A 20,463-nucleotide genomic window follows, 5' to 3' on the forward strand; every position below is an offset into this window, starting at 1 on the left:
TCCAGAGTTCTACGGCGTGTCTGTGGACGGAGCGGGTGTTGAGCAGTATGCACTTCAGGTGGGTGCTGTTGGTGTTCGGCTTGGTGGGTGCTGGTGTGGCTTGGGTCCGGTTGCAGGAGAACTTGCAGGAGTGGCAGCTGAAGGGTCCGTGGGTGCGTCTCGGTGTGGCTCGGTAGCAACCCGGGGTCCTGCCGGTGTTGAGTGCGATGAGTTCAGTGGCGTCGTAGATTCGTCGGGTCGGCTTCCGTCGGTGGGGGCCAGGGGTCCTGGCACTGGGCGCGGTCCAGGCGCGGACGGGCGCAGACGGGCTTACCTTTGGCGCGCCTTCGGCGCACAATCGGCGCGCCCGCTGCGCGTCAACGCTGCGCGTTTGCCACTCTGCCATATGAGGAGAGTGGGGGGGCGGAGCGAGGGAGGAGCCGCTGGGAGGCGGGAGCGGGGCTGGCGAATGGGAAGGCTCTTAGGTGTAAGGGGGCGGGGCCGCAGGGGGACAGCAGGGAGGTGGCGGGAAACGCGGCGGGGTCACAGCAAGGGAGAACAGCGGCCAACAGTTACAGGGCAAGAAGGCACAGAGGGGCAACAGAGGATACAGCGATGAACAGGGGGACACAAAGCAGAAAGCAAGGAGACAGGTCACGGAGCGGGCACCAGGGGAGTGACAGCAGTCAGCAGGAGAGGCGGCGCAGCGCTCCGGAGTCTGAGACCACACCAGAGGTCAGGAGCTCAGCTGCGGGCAGCGGCGGGATCGTGGCACACCAGAGGTCAGGAGCTCAGCTGCGGGCAGCGGCGGGATCGGGCAGCCTGGGCACACCCACAGGGAGTGTGCGCGGTGCGAGGTGGTGTGACCGGCCCAGAGGGTCAGAGGTCTCCAGTGCAGCATGCATTAAAAGTCAGAAAAGCAGGGAGAATTTAAAACATTTCCCCTTTTAATGCCTACTTTCCAGCAACAATAATGTGTGGTGCTAAACCCTGTCTACTGATGTTAGTAGATAGGATTTCATGTAAAGAAAACATGGGTGATTGCATGGGAACGCCCATGTAGAACTCATGTAATGCCCCCTTGAACCAAAAAAAATTCACAGCAGTGTTTCACACTACTTTGTATTACTTTTCTATACAAACTAATGCAAATACCAATTTGTGTTGGTTTGTTAATCCCAAACAGGTTTAGCATCAGGTGTGCATTAAAAGAGTACCGCTAACCCAATGCTAAACATTTGTGAATCTGGGCCCACATCTTTGCACCAGGAGCATATATATACATAAATCTTTTAGGGACATAATTTTAGATTACTAATTGTACCTCTATATTTACTTATATGTACCTGCCTTCATAACATTTTGGTAATTAAAATAGCTGTTTTTCAGCACAAGAATTTTTCAGTTGATATTCTGACTAACCCCTGATAAACCTTAAATTATGCTGGTGTAGAATGCATAATTTCTAGAATTTTGCATCATGCAGAAATTCACCATTATGGCATATAGCATTATTGAACCACCGTTATAGGCAAAATTATAGCGTGGGAGTTCATGAACAAAGCAAAAGAGCTGGAGACAGCATCTGTTGTTGACAGCACTTATAATGTTCATGCTTTATATAGGGAAAAGTGCATTCATGAGTCAAAAATTGGCAAGAGGACGCATTTTCTGCTAATTGATAGCGCTAAGTGACATATTTGCATTGCAAGAAATGTTTTATAATTTCACATATTTTCCCTAATATTTAGCAGAATTACAAGACAGCAAATTACACACATTTTGCTCACCGCTAATACTGACATACAACTGCTTCTAAGCTCAACTCCCCTTTTAAACCAACACAAAGCTTGAGCAGACACCTTTAGCTTCCTGTGCCACACAGCTTGCGGAACACATCTAGTTCCTGTGGGTCAAAAATTATAGAATTATAGATACTTGTGTGGTAGAGCTTTGCAAATGACTCTAGGGTTTTGTGTGATACAGTTTGGATAAATATCTTTAGCTTTTTTTGCCTTAAAACATAGACAAGTATTTATATCCTCTTGTGCCTTAGAGATTGACCGAACAACACTAGCTGCCTCCCCCACCCCTGTTTTACAGAATGTCAAAACAGCTGTTGCTTGCTGTGCTTTAGAACATGTGCAAACAACTCCATGTCCCTGTCCCTTATACCTTGGCCAATCAAATCTAGCTTCTTGTGCCTTAGAGCAGAGCTGATGCAAGTAACTCTGGTTTTCTGTGCCTTAGCTCTTGGATAACAAAGGCTTATATTCCTGAAAGGAACAGATAGGCTAGATAGAAAATAATAATAATAATCCACATTTGTAAAGCGCACAATCACCCGTAAGGGTCTCTAGGAGCTGGGGGCCATCGGGAAGATTAAGCAAGCTATTGCCCAGAGTCACATGGTGCTAGGCTAACCTGCCGCCGGAGCCGGGGATCGAACCCTGATCCCCAGATTCCCAGCGTCAGTCGCCCTGGCCGCGGCGCCACACCTCATTGTAGTGTTCTATGCTGAGATATTTTTTCAAGAGTTATTTCATTTTCATGGGAGAAACAGTATTTAAATTGATAGACCTGGCAGAATCTGTTATCCTGGTAAAGAACGTTTCACTACAGTATCCCCAGTTAAATAGACATTAAAGTAATAACTCCCCACAAAATCATGCATTGCATGAGAAGCATCTATCTACTACTCTATGCAATTGGATAATGTTCTTGAAAACCTACATTCTCTTCAACAATCATGGTTTGATTTCAATCAATTTTGGTAATGGACACATTAGGAAAGAAGGATATGTCTTGAAATCCACTCAAGCTTTTATTACATCTAAATTATATTATTTATATTATTTTATTGGAAGTATGAACAGATCATGACCTTGGAAGGTGGCAGACTGCTGCTCATAGCAAAACATATGCACGGTTTGCATGCAGGGTAACTTCCTGTGTGAGGGGAATATTTTATTGCATGTTGATAGTGTTTAATATCAAGAGGGGAGAGAAGGAGTTATGGAAGGGATAGGTAAATGATTCCTTTTGTTGTTGAGCAGTTGTATGAGGTTTGGTGATGTGTGTAGAGTATGCATGTCTGAGGTCAGTCTATGAGGACACTGTAATGCACTTCTGTCTCTATGTACTTGTGTGTCTTTGTGCCTGTCTGCATGCATCTGTATGTGCTTATGTACAAGTATAACTTGATTTGTGTGTCTGTGTCCCAAGAGTGACCTGCCAAGTTGGCCTCCTGCAGTTGGCATCCATAGTATATTAATAATTTCTTACATGAAGGGGCCCTGCACCATTCCAAATGATGGCCATTCATGACATGTTGTGGAAATGGGTAAAATGATGTTACAATGATTTAAGCAAAGTGTCTATGCATTGAAGAAGTATAATTCCTCCAAAAACTCTATACAGTAGAAGGAGATTTTTATAAGATGGCAATATTAGAGGAAATCAGTACAAAAGACTAAAAAAAAGAGGTAAAAGGAATATATCCAGTGACTCTCTCTTGACACCTAGAACGGCATAATTTTATTCTTAAAGAGACAGGAGATTGAGAGTCAACACTCTATTGAAAAGGTGAACTTCTAATATGTTTTCATGACAAAGAAAAGATAGAATTTGAATGATGGTCCCAGACAGATCAAACAACCTACAAAAATACTCAACTAAGATATTCTAGAGAGCAAGAAATGTCAAGGACATTGACACTTCATAAAGTGGCACAGAAAAACAATGATCGATGATCGATGACTCCCAGAAATGCCAGAGGAATAAACAAGTACACATTTGATATGAATTATATAAAATTATTCAGTGTAATATGTGAAAAGTTTAAGCAAAAAAGATTCTTATCATTTGCAATGCCATTTATTGCTAGTTAAACTCTCTGCTAGACTATATATGTATGTGGAAAGCACGATCCATGCTCCAAATAATTTAAGATCACACAGGGACAGATTTAAAAATTGATCTGTGATACACTATAGCTTAAGATTAAAACAATTAATGAATGATGGAAATGTAAAACATTCTGTAGGGTAGCAATGATTAAAAAAATTAAAACGAAGAGGATCACATTATTTTTTTAGACAGATGGATACTAAAATTGAGAGCCTTTAAGATTTGTCATAATGTAGATCTTGGAATGGGAACATTCCTAAAAACAGCTTAAAATGAGTACTAAAGAAAGGTCAAATAATATAAGATAAATATGAAGATCAAAAGTGAGACGGGAGAGTCGAAAATGGTAATATAATGTTTAGTCACTAATAAATGAGTATTGACTGAAAATAGTCCTTTAAGTCCTCAAAGACTAGAAAACAGAATGTTTGCACTTAAAAGTAATCAAGTAAAGAATGTGTAAACAGTAACAGATGAGGTCATATAAAAATATATTTTTTGTAAAGCAGCATCTTTCAGAAGTCCAAGCACAGGGGCCCATATTTCAAAAAGAGTGCATGCAAACAGGAACAATTCTCCTTATTATGATCAATGTTTGGCCCTCAGGGCAGCTGCATACTCGTGCAGCACATTCAGTGAAATATGGAGCGGTTTCTTCAAAGCCACTCCATGTCTCTCTGTTTAGGTGGCAACCTGCCTGCTCTTAGAAGAGGGGAGAAACGTTCCCCTGCATGCGAGTGCCTAGGGAGTCCTTGAGACCCCTTTGAGAAGGCTGCCTTTAGGATGCCCACTGACATTGCACCGCCTTTCTGTGATACAATGAAACTCCTATGTGCCTGTTTGCATCTGCAACTGTGTCTAGAATATGGCACTGGTGCAGAACTAAAGAGAATCCCTCATTTGCCCAGGGCTACGCACCCACAAAAATGAGGGAAAGTAATTTTGTGATAACACTGGCACTACATGTGTACCAGCTCTATCAGTATTACAGCAGGGACCACACAAGCATCTGTGGGCCCCTTCTGTTATACCAATTTGCACTGGGAGCACACAAAGAAGGCACACACACCTGTTGCTTCTCTGAGGTACAGTACATAATATGGCCCCTGGGGGTGGGTGGAGAATTTCCCTCTGCCTATAGTGGGTGACAGAAAGTAACTATAAAACAGGAATAACAATTAATAGAGTTTTGAAGCTTTTAGGTATATAGTTTGCCTTAAAGATAACATTATTAAATATATAGTTTTTCTTTCTGGAACTCTATCACATTTACAACTGATAAGGATCAGCATCAAATATGAATTACAATCTTTACAGACTATGGTTAAAAAAAATTACCATAGTAAGCAGCTTTTCTGTTTCAGGTGCCAGCCAGCTGTAACGAGTTAAAGTGATGTTAAGTTCTTTGACTTCGGGCATTTTGTTTTGTTTATGCTCTTCAATAAAAGGGATGAAAATATGAAGCAGAGTCAGATTTAAAAACAATCCATACTTCCGAATAACAAAAAATATAAACAAGAGATTTAGTCTATGCTTTCCTCATAGCTCCTATAAGTTGGTGTGTAAATTCTGCCGTATGACTGAATAGCAAGAACAACAATATTGTGACATTAGAATATTGTGGCAAAGATTTTTTCTACAAAAATTTTAGGTTTACATACTTTGTATGTAAACTACCAAAATATTGAGTCAAAAATTAATGGAACAGAATATTGCAAAAAAAAGGTGAGCATATTGAAGTATTCATACATATCCCTTTATATGTAATGTATTTAAAATATTAAAATACAAAATACTAATATAATTTCAAAAATAACTTTAATTGACAATGCAAATTAAATATAATTGTATTAAAATATATATGTGTTAGAAATATGAAAACAATTAAACAATTTGTAAAAGCTTTAGAAGCAGTATATTTTAAAATATTAATCACTCAAAAGTTAAAATGAACAAACATGTGCATATGAAAAACATATTAAACTTAATGTATTGAATACAATGTATAGATGTTCACATTATTTATGTAAAATAAATATATAAATAAATATGTATATACTAAAAAATTCCCAAACGCATATTTATAAAAACATTCATCACGCTAAAAAACATAAACTGAAAATAAAAAACAAATATAGAAGTTGAATAAAAATTACAATGCTTTACAATAAATAATATAAATATTAAAGAAGAAAATCATTACAGAATGACAACAATTGAAATAAACAAAGATAGCTAATGTGTTGAACTTAGTCACATTTACTATTTACTTTGGCAAGGTACGATTGCCTATCCGCACTCCAACTTAAGGAAACGCAAAGTGTTGGAACTTGAGGCCCCATTACAATTTGTCCGCCTGCCACGGTAACAGAAAATGGGACCGACCGCCAGAGGCGAGGCGGTCCCACGAGGCCAATTAGGATGCACCTGCCTGAGTGGCGGGTGCATTCTGGCCTTTAACATTGCAGACGGTGCTGCTGGTTGTTAAAAGTGCATGGTTTGCCTTTCCGTGCAGGCCTGTCACCTTGTTTATGGCAATGTAGGGGCGTATCATATGTACCCCCCAATTGCCGCCAACCCCACCACCCCCAGGGGCCCATATCGGGCCCCCAAAGCAATTTCTGCCGGCCTTTCCATGGCGGCATTGCCGCCGTGGAAAGGACTTTAAAATTGCACATCAGAATATGGATATGCTCGGCACCGCCACCATATTATGCCCCATATCTGCAATGCAGGCAATCGTAACGATTGCCTGCCGGCTCAAAAGCGGCGGACGGTCTTTCTGTCTACCGCAGTACTCCTTCCATACTAATATGGCTGGGGTAAATCAGGTACAGATGGCGGGCGGACCACCAGCCTGGCGGTGGCAATCAGCCAGCCATCATAATAGGCCCCCAAGTGAGGTTAGAATTACTACTCCCACTCCAATGTAAGTAAGGGCAGGCCCAGTTTTGGACTGATCCTCATCAACGACTATAACACCTTGGATTTTAATTAAAAGTCAAGCCCTGTTAATTATTTAGCAATCTTCCTTGTAGATTAAACTCACCATTTTAAAACTGAATTACACATTTTGTCTTAACACAATGCACTCATACCCTTGGCCACTTCAATTAAATGTACTACTGAAACTAACTTCAAATTCTCCTAATAGCTTCGAAAATTAAGAAGGCCAAGCATATCAAAGTCAACCTTTTCCAAACCACCTTTAGGTAGAGGTTCCAAAATAAGAAGCAGCAATAGCATTTAATTCTCTATCATACTATACAACCACCTACAACATTCTTAAGTATTATTTTCGCTTCAGGACACCAGCAATCACCCTAATACTATGTCATAAATGTCAATGCTGTACATCCGTTCAGAGTTAGCTTATCCAACCCCTCTTGAATGCCAGTTTTTATATTTGCCATTTCTTTTCCATAAAATCCCTTCAGTATGCTCACTTTTACTTTCACTGACCAAATAACTTGTGCATCTTACTTCACTGGTCCCTCATACTGGAAACTGGGCCTTCATATACTCTATACTATACAACCCATCCATATTTAATGTTGCCTTTTATTTACTATTTCCGGTTACAGTGACATGAACTTAAAATATCTTGCACCTCATATCATCTTCCTCTCCATTATATTCTCTTTAATGAACTGATTACATTCTGCGGTATTGGTACTTCATCACAAATGTCAGACTGTGTATCTGTAATACCCACCTGGTGACTCACACAGGCAGTTTAAAGCACCTTTGCCTTTACTCATAAACATAACTTTTAATTACTTATGTCAAAATGATCTAAACATATTTTTTGCAGTTCTCTCTTTTTTCTCATCTCTATCTCTTTCTGCTTCTCCTTTATTGTCTTCTGTTTGAGTGCCAAATGTATGCGGCGCGGCGACGAAAGTGGCTACGACCGATGTGTAGGCTATTGGGAACGAGGAGAGGAATGATTGCAGTTAGAATTATTTGCACCAGTCCTAACATGTTTGTGTATATAGCGGTGACGAAATTTCTAGGCTGGGCATGGACGATTAGAGCCCGACTCCTGAAAGCATAATATATTAGCTAACCTCGTATGCCAAGTATCCTTGTTAATAATTGTGTAATAATATCTCCTATATTTGTATTGTTATTGGAATGATTTTATTTATGTATTTTATGAATTTTTATAATCTGGATTTTAATCTGGTTTTATCTACTGAATTTTATACATGTACTTTATATATATGGAATATGCTTTTATGACAATCGTCGAATAAAGCTTGCTTGACTGACTGACAACAAGACATGATAATGCCGAGTGAGGGCAAACAAGACAATCATGTTTGCACATTCACACATTTTCGACAGATGACTTGTGTGACACATTCCCAAGGCCCTGTTTGGCCAAACATAACCATGTCCTACATGAACTTTTGACAATAACATCAATGGAAAATGCACAATGGTGTGGCAGGACTAATCTACTTGGGAGACTTCAACCTCCACTGGAACGACCAGAAAGACGCTGTGGTGAATAGCCTTAAGACATTCCTCAACACGCTTGACCTCACCCAAATCTGCAACCGTCCAACACATGAAAAAGGCTCTATCCTTGACCTTATCATCGCCAAAGAAGACTCTACCCAGCTGGAGACAATCGAACCCTGTGACTGGTCAGACCACCACATCATCACCTTCTTCATCAACGAAAAGGTCAAACTTAACCCGGCTCAACCTGCCAAAACCAAGATCTGGAAGAGGGACTTGAGGAATCTCAACCCAAACTCCTTGCCTGCCCACACAGGCAGTCTCCTTCTTCCCCCGACGGGCGACTCTGATGTGCATTCACTGACCGACCTCTACCTAGACACTATGTCTGCAAACTTCAATGAAGCCGCACCCCTGCAAATGAAGAGAGTCGCCACCAAGAACTCGAACCCATGGTATGATGGTAGACTCAATGAAGACAGACGTGCTATGCGCATGGCAGATCGCACGTGGAGAGCTGACCCCTCAGCACTGCACCTTCGAGCGCTTAAGAGTAAGAGAAATGCTTACTTCAGAAAAATCAAACGCTCGAAATCAGTCTTCTTTAGCCAACAGCTGGATCAAGCAAAAAACCGACCAAGAAAACTGTTCGAGTTAGTAAAAACCCAAACCAAGACGCAACCTCTACAACCTAACAGCTCAACAAAGGATATTCCAAGTTGCGAAGACGTTTCTGCTTTCTTCAAGCAAAAGACCGACAATACAAGAAGTGATCTCCTCAAGGATGTAAGTCGATACTCCTGCTCCATATGCATAACTAACACTCAACCTAAAAACAACGCTTCATGGACGTCCTTCGACACCTATACTGAAGAATCAATTCACAAGCTGCTCGGCACCTTGAAACCCGCCAATCACCTCACAGACCCCCTACCTGCCAAAGCTGTTAAAGCCCTCACCCCCCTGCTCCTCCCACTCTGGACTAAAATCATCAACTGTTCCTTGCAACAAGGACTCATCCCAGACTCCCTCAAGATAGGGCAAGTCACGCCTATACTCAAGAAACCCACAGCTGGCCCGGCCGACCTAAACAATTACCGACCTATCACCAATATCCCCACTCTGGCCAAATTGCTAGAAAAATGCGTACAACTCCAACTGACAAAACACATTGAGCAGTTTGACCTCCTCAACCTTCACCAATCAGGATTCAGAGCAAAACATAGCACGGAAACGGCTATGACTCACATAATTGATGACGCCCTCCAAATCCTTGATCACAATGAGTCCTGCCTCCTCATCCTCCTCGACCTTTCCTCAGCATTTGATACGGTCAAACACGAGAATCTACTGGAGCTGTTAAACACCAGAATGGGCATATCCGGGACTGTTCTCAAATGGTTCACTTCCTTTCTGCACAACAGGTCTCAGAAGTTCAAGATCAACAACGCATTGTCCTCGCCTGTACCCGTAACACTAGGAGTCCCGCAAGGCTCCTCCCTATCCCCCACATTGTTCAACCTCGTCATGGAACCACTCACCACCTTGCTTCAAGCATCAAATGTACACTTCCATATGTACGCTGATGACACTCAGCTCTACCTCAAGCTTCAATCCCCTGAAGACATCAAACTTTTGAATGCCACACTAAGAAACACCCAGGCATGGCTGGCCGACAATCACCTTAAACTAAATGCTCTGAAAACTGAGTTCCTTCTGATCTCACCTCCTGCGAAAAAGGCCATCACCCAAACCTGGCTCAATCATCTAACCGCTCTAAATGTCCAGCCCACCATCGTGGACTCGGCAAAATCCCTTGGCATCACACTTGATTCCAATCTCGACATGCAGCAGCATATTAGCAAAGCAACTAAGAGAGCCAACTTCCAAATCAACACGCTGAGAAAACTCAAACCCTTCCTACCACCCAAGGACTTCCAAATTGTTGTACAAGCCCTAGTCATTCCTCGCATAGACTACGTAATTGTGGCTCTCAGCGGGCTCCCCCTAACAACAACGACGCCCCTGCGAGCCTCCTTGAACGCGGCCGCAAGACTCATCACTGGTTCAAGAAAACACTCGCATATATCCCCTGACTTAAAAGCCCTGAACTGGCTGCCTTTTGAAGCCAGAGTTCAGTTGAAAATTGCCTGTATGACACATTCGGCCTTACACCACAAGTCACCCAACTACCTCACTCACAAGCTGACTATATCAGGAGGCTCAAGATCCAACAGAAGCACAAAGAATCTCCTCCTGAAACCTCGTAGATTCCGGAAGGAAAAAACATACAAACGCTCCTTCTCAGGGATGGCACCTAGGATCTGGAATGCACTCCCGCCAGAAACTAGGCTTATCCCCTGCTCTGTACTCTTCAAGAAAGAGGTAAAAGCCATCCTTATGGCTAAGTTCACCTGAACCCTATTGCTACTGGAACAATGACAGTACATGGCTCCTATATTATCGGCTACCTGAATGCTTATCTATGTTAGACTCTTTTATGGCTGCTACTGGACCAAAATCACTGCACGGATGCTATATTATTGGTTTCCTGATTGTTTATTAAGGCTGTACACTATGACTTGAGTGCTTTACTAACTTGCAATCCACTCACTACTGCCTACTATTCTGTTTTCAACAGTGTGTTTACTCACCCTCTGGGGTGCTATAATCTTATTCGAGTCGACATTGCACGGCTTCCATATTATTGCTTATTGATTGTTATTATTGTGCATACTCTTGTGCGATTGCTACCCTAATTAGCAAATTACTCCCTACCAATTCCTTACTGTTTTCAACAGTTTGTCTATCCTACCTACTGTTTCTGTAAAGCGCTCTGATATCTGCAAAGATCTTGTTCGCGCTATATAAAACTTTAAAAATAAATAAATAAATTGAAGGTGTATGTCACTCTTGAGAAGTCATATGCCAAATATTTGAACTTTCATATCTCATACAATGGTACTCTAGCCAGAGGTACAACAGCAGTGGACATACTAGTCTGCGCCGACATGGGATGTTGGTGATTAGCTGTTCATATCTCAGCAAAACTCAGAGAAAAGCAGACATTTTACATAATTTGTACATGTGTGCTGCCTTGTGCAGCACACATGGAATGATCATATTGCATAGGATTGTTTTTGTCTTGTAAGATCACACTTCATGTACATAAACAATGTTTTCCCTGCACGCAGACACACATTTGCACTATGGTGCAAGGGTGCCTGGGTTGGCAATACACTGCAACTTTTATTGCACCAGCGCCGGTGGAGACGCAAGCCTGTACCATATGTTTGTAAATATGGTACATCGTTGTGTCTCTGCAGTCGGAAAGTGAGGCCTGAAGGCATGATGTAGAACGCCTCACTCCACAAAATACCTGTACACTTACCCCATTGTGTTACAGACAGCACTTTTTATTAGTAACAAAAGTGTTCATTCAAAAATGTTGAGGTTGTACTTACCACCTTGATGGCCAATGAGGACTCAGACATGGTCCAACATATTGCCCTCCTGGCCAACGCAATCCTGCCATCGATGTTTCCACTGTTGGACAGACCTGTCCACACAAAAGATCTGCAGCATCTGGCTCCTCACATTCTCCCACCTTATCTTCTTCACACGTACTACATAGCCCTGCAGGATCCAACCCCCCTTTCTATCATCAAGGACAGGTAGTGCTTCACCAGCAAGAAGAAGCTCCCCCAATGCCCCCTCCAATATCCTGCCCTCCATACCCACACCCATCATCTCCCAGCACACACCTAAACCCCCTCCTAAAAAATGTAAACCCAAATATATACCACAATATTGATTTTTGACTTAAAATACCCCTCTGACAAACACCCAAAAAAATATAGTACTAGACACAAAAACAAGTAAGGACAACTACACAAGAGTTCACAGGGACACTAGGGACAGTTCACAGGAGACAACCACACTCTTGAAACCAAATACAGTAGCGCAGATCGCCAAAATCCTCCAACATTCTCCACAATCACAAGAAGTGTGCTCGAAAGTGAAAGTGCACTGTACTCCCGCAATCAAAAGGATGCATTCTGACATCAATTCCTGAGTGTTTGCGGACCGTTTTTAGAGTTTGCGATTATTTTCTGTACGCTAAATGGATTTTGCTATAATATTTTCTGCACGCAAAATGGATTTTGCAGTAATATTTTGTGTTTTAACATGTGTTTAGCTATATATTTCCAATCGTCAATTTCAGGTGGTCCGCGTTCAGGGTACTGGAGACCCTATATAATATCACTCAACCTACTGCAAAATTCCGAAGTATCATGGACACAGCAGTATGTTGCAGCAAAAAGTTTATTCAAGCTGCACAGCAACCCGTTTCAGCTTTAAAGCTGAAACACATTGCTGTGTAGACTAAATAAACTTTTTGCTGCAACATACCGCTGTGTCCTTGATACTTCGGAATTTTGGAGTAGGTGGAGGGATATTATACAAGGTCTCCGGTACCCTGAACGTGGACCACCTGAAATTCATAGATCTGAAGTTAAGAATAGTAACTTTACCCTAACCTAGTTACACCTACCGTCTCTATATTCTTGTCCTCTACATTTTTGACATGATATTCTGTCCACATAAAATTTGTGTTGAACCACCCATGCCACATTTCACCAATTGGTACCATTGAGTCTCACAGCATTTCTACATACCTGTACTACCACGAAAGATCTATCTAACTTCATACCACCCTTCCTGATGTTATGTTACGTTATGTTATAGAGTTTTATATAGCGCACTGCTGCCCCAGCAACAGGGCGTCCCGGCGCTTACAACTAGGTGGAATAACACACACAACAGCTCAAAGCCATAGCAGCCGTCTAACAACCAGAAACAACGCTAAAGGAAAGAGAAATGTTTTAATAGCTTACCTAAAGGCAAACAGGCAGTCTATGCCACGAATATGTTCAGGCAAAGAGTTCCGCCGCCTAGCAGCAAGGCAGCGGAAAGAACGCCCACCCGCACGGCAGAGCTTAACCCGAGGGATGATAACCAAGTGTTGTCCCGCCGAGCGCAGCTGGCGGGAAGGAACATACCGTGTGATTTTTTTTTATAAAAACTCCATCACCAACACCCACCTTATCCATTTTGACCCGATTACGATTGCCAAAATTCTATCTTTGTTTTAACTTGCCTTCTTCCACCTTCAGCCTTGCCTTTGTGTCCCAAACAATTACATCTACACCAAAACGTACCCACTTGCTCATCCATCCCAGGCATGAGTTGGTAGCAGGTGTCCTGCTCCATAACATTTCAAAAGGAAAACCTGGGTAGTAGATGGTGGAGAGGTCTTGTAGAACCACAACATTAACCTTACTGCATTGCTAATCACACACCTTTTGCTAACGGTCCACTGAAAACAGTGAACTAACACTTGATTCATGCATTCCACCCAGCCATTAATTTGAGGATGATATTAGGATGTCTTTAAATGCTTGACATCACCCCCTTTGAGAAACCCTTCAACTCCTTCATTAACTAATTGAACCCCATTGTCAGAAATGAAGAACCCAGGATAACTTTCCCTGAGAAAGATTTCCCTGAGGAAATCAATAACTGCCCTGGCATTGAGTTCAGGAACAGACTTAACTTCTGGCCACTTTGAGTATAAATCTACTGCTATAAATGCAAAACAATACCGACTAGGTCACATATTGAATGGACCTACCAAATAAGCACCTATTTTTTATCAAGCTTTTTGTGGAAATTCAATAGACTGCAAAAGAGGTTTCCTCACAACCAAACCCTTCTCCGAACTTAGACATACTGCACATTCCTCCGCAAAACACTCAACCCCTCTGTCCATAGAAGGCCACCACTAAGTTTGTCTCAGATGTTTGTTCATGAATGTGGCTCGTATGTATCCTTTCATGAGCTATCCTTATGAACTTAAACCTAAACCCCATGAGTGGCACCAACTTATCACCTCTACGAAGAAGATCATAATCTACTGATAGCTCATCAGAAACTTTTCAGAATGACTGACATGAACTAGAAAGTGATCTCTCACCAGACGACCCCCTAGCAATACACACCATAATATTTTTCATAACTTAATCCGCAGCCATCTCATCACTTCTCTTCATTCATGTTCAGTAACATTTCCTCCAGATGCAACAAAGCAATAAAACAGCTTTCCGTTGTAGTCTCCACATCCTCCAAACCATTTTCCTGAATTACAAACCGAGACAAAAAATAGCACATACATTCTTTCCCTCCTTGATATATACAATGTCAACCTGAAACTTTAATAGCTTGGACAACAGCATCAAGATTCTAGGAGTTTGTTCTTAAATCTTCACACCTGACAATATGGAAACCAGGGGATTATGATCTGTTTTCACATTGAACTTCGTACCCCAGACATAATGTCTGAAGTTTTTTAATTGCCCACCAACAGGCCAGTAATTCCGTTTCATTGGTTGAATAATGGATTTACACATACCTCTAAACCCTTGAACCATAGATAATGGTGCTCTCCATCAACCCATTTTCTTGAGTCGAAATCGCACCTAAACCAACACTACAAGCATCCACAGAGTTACAGCATGATAGCTTGGATCAAAAGGTTTCAAGGTTTTAGAACTGGATAACTGTTTCTTAATCCATTCAAAAGACTCCTGACACGAACCATCCTACCTAAAATTGACATCCTTCTTTAAAAGCATAGTTAACAGTATAATGTGAGAGGCACATTTTGGAATTAAACGAGAATATAATTCAAATATCCCATGAATGATTTAAGAGCAGTTCTGTTAGTGGGAGCTTGTACTCCGAGAATCGCATTGACCAAGCTGGGTCTTGGTATGATGCCCTCATCCAGCACCACATGACCAAAGTACTTGACTCTGCTTTTACAAAATGCACATTTGTCAATTTTAAGTACTACACCATTTTTCTGCCGAATCAATAAAACTTGATCCAGAATGACCTCATGTTCTTCTTTAGTCTTAATGAATATTAATAGGTAACCCTGGAAAGTGACTACACTGCTATGTTTATGAACAGCTGCTACATAATTCCTTAAAAGACTGATGCTGCCGAGGATAATCCGAGCAGCATCCTGCAATATTGGAAAGCACCCATGGGGGGAGAAAAGCAGTATAGTGCCTGGACTCAGGTTCCAGTACCACCTGGACGTATGCAAAGATCCAACTTAATGAACCATTTTGCACCAGATACGGCAGCCAACAGGTCTGAAATCTTCAGAAGTGGGTACAAATCAATTCGAATGGCCCTGTTTAAGTTGCATAAATCCACACAAACTCTAAGTTCACCATTCCTCTTACAGGCTACTACAAGTGGAGATAACCATAACAAAGACTCCACAGGTTCTATGACACCATTGTCACAAAGTTTCACTAGCTCCCTTTCCAAATCCTCCCTGATGGAGAATAGACACTTTGCAATTTGTGTTCGATAGGAATGGACCCCTCCTTAACCATGATTATGTTTTGGAACTCTTTTATAGTTCCAAGGTTGTCAGAAAATACACTGGAGAATCTTGCACAAACCTACCTTCCTGCAGCCCTCTGTTATCGCTTTACTTTCACCCACACAGGTGACCTGGTCCCTTGTGCCAGGTCTTCAAATCATCTTGAACAAACCCTGGTGAAACCAACCCAGAATACACAACCATTTAATAGTTATATACACCTTTCCAAAATTCTTCCTCTCTCTGAAAATTAACACACCCTCAAAAAAACAGACAGTTCAGTATGATGCTCGTCATTGGACATCGGAGCTCGGTCAGGGGTTTCTAACACTTCCAGGCCACAGTTCACAGAATAACTCCTGAGTAATCATGGTTATTCTTGCACCTGAGTCAACCAGCAATTTAACTGATTTTTCCCCGAATATAACATCACATATGGGTCCACACAAGTAGATGGATCACCTGAATCCACCCTGTCTTCGAAAACTACTAACACCATGTCTTGGAAGTCTTACTGAAGTTTGTTCAAATGGCCTTCATAAGGTTTATCCCTCAAATTTACAACACCATTGTTGTTTCTGCTCACTTGTTTCACTTGACTCGGGCATACTTTGGCAAAATACCCTAACTTATTGCATAGCCTATGAGTGATATTTCTTGCCAGACAAGACCTTCCACTCCTCAAATGTGATACATTGCCACACCTAAAACGTACATTCGTTTTTTGGAGAAAAAAATCGTATCTAGTTTAGTGTCTTCCCTTGGTTGAACATCTTAACATAATTTTTTCTGTTCTGCCTTACAACATTCCCAGTTTCCGTTCTTCCAATTCCCTCATGGACATTTGTGATATGTTAATGCTTTTGCTATACTTAGGGCCCGATTCCGATCCAGTTGGGAAAGCATTCCCACCTAGGACCCGATTACGATGCGGTTAGGAAGGCCTCCTAACAGCATTTGCTCCTTCCAAATCAGATCAGGAACCTATCTTCCCGACCGAGGGCGAGATTACGATGCAGTTTGGAACTTAGGCTCCCATAGAAGTCAACGGGAGTCCAACCAAATTTTATCTGGAAGCATCCGGATGCATCATACTCAGTCGGTCAGACTCTCCCAATCGGATTCAGTCGGGAACTATTTCCAAACCGATTAGATCGAGAAGCATTCCTACCCGCATCCGAATAAGGCCCTTAATGTTTCCTCCAGCATAGGATTAATTGAAGGCAAGAGCTTTTGTTGATGGTCTCATTAGAGCAATGGCAAATAAACTGGTGATGTACTAACTGGTCTCTAAAATGACAGTCAGCCACAAGTCTCCTAAGAGCTGACACATACATATCAACATTTTTTCCCAACACTTTTCTGAAGAAATTTGTGTCTCAAAACTACAATGCTGGGTTGGACATCAAAACTCTTCTCCAGTTCTTTTACACATTCTGTATATTCATTGAATTGTTCCTCTTCCTCTTCCAAGCTTTCTATGTTGGGTAAATGCTTAAATATGATACACCCCTAAAAATCCAAAAGAATGCAACAATAAAAACTTCTTCCATTCAGGGCAGAACCTTGAGGCTCCTATGGCCCTTAAATGTGTCTCAAATGCATCAAGCCAGTTATTCCACTGTACAGGGGGTTCTCCTGGTAATTCCAAGAAAGATGTTATGTTATGTTATGTTATGTTAGCATCATTTATTACGCGCACAGATGCTCCAGCAAAGGAGCGTCCTGGCGCCCGACAAGGTAGCAACACAACACAACTGGGAAAGAGTAAGAATGAATCTAAGGGAACAAAAGAGTTTTGATGGCTCGGCGAAAAGAAAGCAAATCCCTAAGAGCACGGATTTCGGGGGGAGGGAATTCCACAAAACCGCAGCACGGACTGAAAATGAGTGGCCGCCAGCCCGGCAGCACTTGAAACGGGGAACGACCGCAAGTTCTAGGTCCGAAGATCTTAAAGCGCGATCGGAACATAGCGGGACAGGAGATTGGAAAGAATCAAGGCAGGGGAGCCCTTAAGAATCTTATAGGCTACACAAAGAACCTTAAACTGGATCCTTTGCACAATCGGTAACCAATGCAGGGCACGCAAGGTATTGAATGTGGGACAGAATCTAGGTAAGCCCACAACCGCTCTTGCCGCTGCGTTCTGTACCCGCTGCAGGCGAGTGATTTCGGCCCGATTTAGCCCAACTAAAAGGGAGCTGGCATAATCGAGCTGAGAGATCACCGTTGCCTGAACCACAAGTTGCCTAGTGGTGGCATCGAAGAATTTTAATACGGGACGTAGTCCACGCAAGATGCCAAAGCAACAGGCCACCATGCACTTTGTGTGGCAGACAAAGGAGAGAGTTGGGTCAAGCCACACCCCAAGGTTTTTTAGCTCAGCGACCGGACTTGGCGTAGGACCCAAATCTGAAGGCCATCACCTGTCTCCCCAGAGTTCCGTATGCTTGCCAAAGATCATAATTTCCGTCTTATTTGCGTTCAACTGGAGACAGTTGGAGGTCATCCAGCTGGCGACCGCCCGGAGTCCGTTCTGGAATCTGGGGGCATCCACATCCGCATCCCCGCTGATCGTAACCGCTAGCTAAGTGTCGTCGGCATATGACACCATGGTCATACCCCAGTGCTTGACAACCTCAGCCAGCGGTCTCACGTAAAGATTGAATAACGTGGGACTCAGCGAGGAGCCCTGCGGGACCCCAAGATCCAGAGGATGGAATTTGGACTGATGGGGCGGAACGGCCACGCAAAAAGATCGGTTGGCAAGGAAAGAGCGGAACCACTGGAGTGCAGGGCCGGTGACTCCGGAGTCGCGGAGGGAATTTTGACACTCTTTCCTATCCTGATATGGCGGACGGAGTGTCCGCGGCAGGCGGACACGGAAAAGGCATTTTCCGCTTACTCCAGGGCTGCGGACACACTTCCGTCCGCCATTCTAATGAGCCCCTAAGTAAGTAAGAATTTAGAGTCTTTGATAAGGTTCTACGTGTGGGGATTCTATGTCAGTTAGAAGAAGTTACAGACGCCATCAGAGTGCATCCAAAATGGTTACAGTGTGGATTGTGGGACACACCTATATTTTCTGGAGCCAAAGTTATGCACAACAGAAAAGAATTCACAAGGATCTAGGTTTACCAAATGTAGACATTAAATGGATTGGACAGAGAGGATTAAAGTGTAACCAGTTGATACCTGCATGGGCAAAGTGGGCACCAGAGCATGAACATCAGAGGCAGCACATCAGAGGGCAGAATGCAGTATCAAAGCATCAACAGGGCAATGTGGACAACAGAGCAGGTACATCATTGGCAGCACATCAGAGGGCAGAATGCAGTATCAGAGCATCAACAGGGCAATGTGCCCAACAGAGCAGGTACATCAGAAGCAGTAAACGAGAGGGCAGAAAGCAGTATCAGAGCATCAACAGGGCATTGTGGACAACAGAGCAGGTACATCATTGGCAGCACATCAGAGGGCAGAATGCAGTATCAGAGCATCAACAGGGCAATGTGCCCAACAGAGCAGGTACATAATTGGCAGCAGATCAGAGGGCAGAATGCAGTATCAGAGCATCAACAGGGCAATGTGCCCAACAGAGCAGGTACATCAGAGGCAGTAAACGAGAGGGTAGAATGCAGTATCAGAACAGCAACAGGGCATTGTGGACAACAGAGCAGGTACATCAGAGTCAGCACGTGAGAGGGGCTAAGTGCATCAACAGTCCATTGCACTGAACATGTCCATCAGAGGCAGCACGTGAGAGGGGCTAAGTGCATCAACAGTCCATTGCACTGGACAGGTCCATCAGAGGCAGCACGTGAGAGGGGCTAAGTGCATCAACAGTCCATTGCACTGGACAGGTCCATCAGAGGCAGCACGTGAGAGGGGCTAAGTGTATCAACAGTCCATTGCACTGGACAGGTCCATCAGAGGCAGCACGTGAGAGGGGCTAAGTGCATCAACAGTCCATTGCACTGGACAGGTCCATCAGAGGCAGCACGTGAGAGGGCAGAATGCAGTATCAGAGCATCAACAGGGCATTGTGCCCAACAGAGCAGGTACATCAGAGGCAGTAAACGAGAGGGCAGAATGCAGTATCAGAGCATCAACAGGGCATTGTGGACAACAGAGCAGTACATCATTGGCAGCACATCAGAGGGCAGAATGCAGTATCAGAGCATCAACAGGGCAATGTGCCCAACAGAGCAGGTACATCATTGGCAGCACATCAGAGGGCAGAATGCAGTATCAGAGCATCAACAGGGCAATGTGCCCAACAGAGCAGGTACATCAGAGGCAGTAAACGAGAGGGCAGATTGCAGTATCAGAGCATCAACAGGGCATTGTGCCCAACAGAGCAGGTACATCAGAGGCAGTAAACAAGAGGGTAGAATGCAGTATCAGAACAGCACCAGGGCATTGTGGACAACAGAGCAGGTACATCATTGGCAGAACATCAGAGGGCAGAATGCAGTATCAGAGCATCAACAGGGCAATGTGCCCAACATAGCAGGTACATCAGAGTCAGTAAACGAGAGGGCAGAATGCAGTATCAGAGCATCAACAGGGCGTTGTGCCCAACAGAGCAGGTACATCAGAGGCAGTAAACGAGAGGGCAGAATGCAGTATCAGAACAGCAA

Source organism: Lissotriton helveticus, chromosome 1_1, assembly GCF_964261635.1.
Source record: "Lissotriton helveticus chromosome 1_1, aLisHel1.1, whole genome shotgun sequence".
NCBI lineage: Eukaryota > Metazoa > Chordata > Amphibia > Caudata > Salamandridae > Lissotriton > Lissotriton helveticus.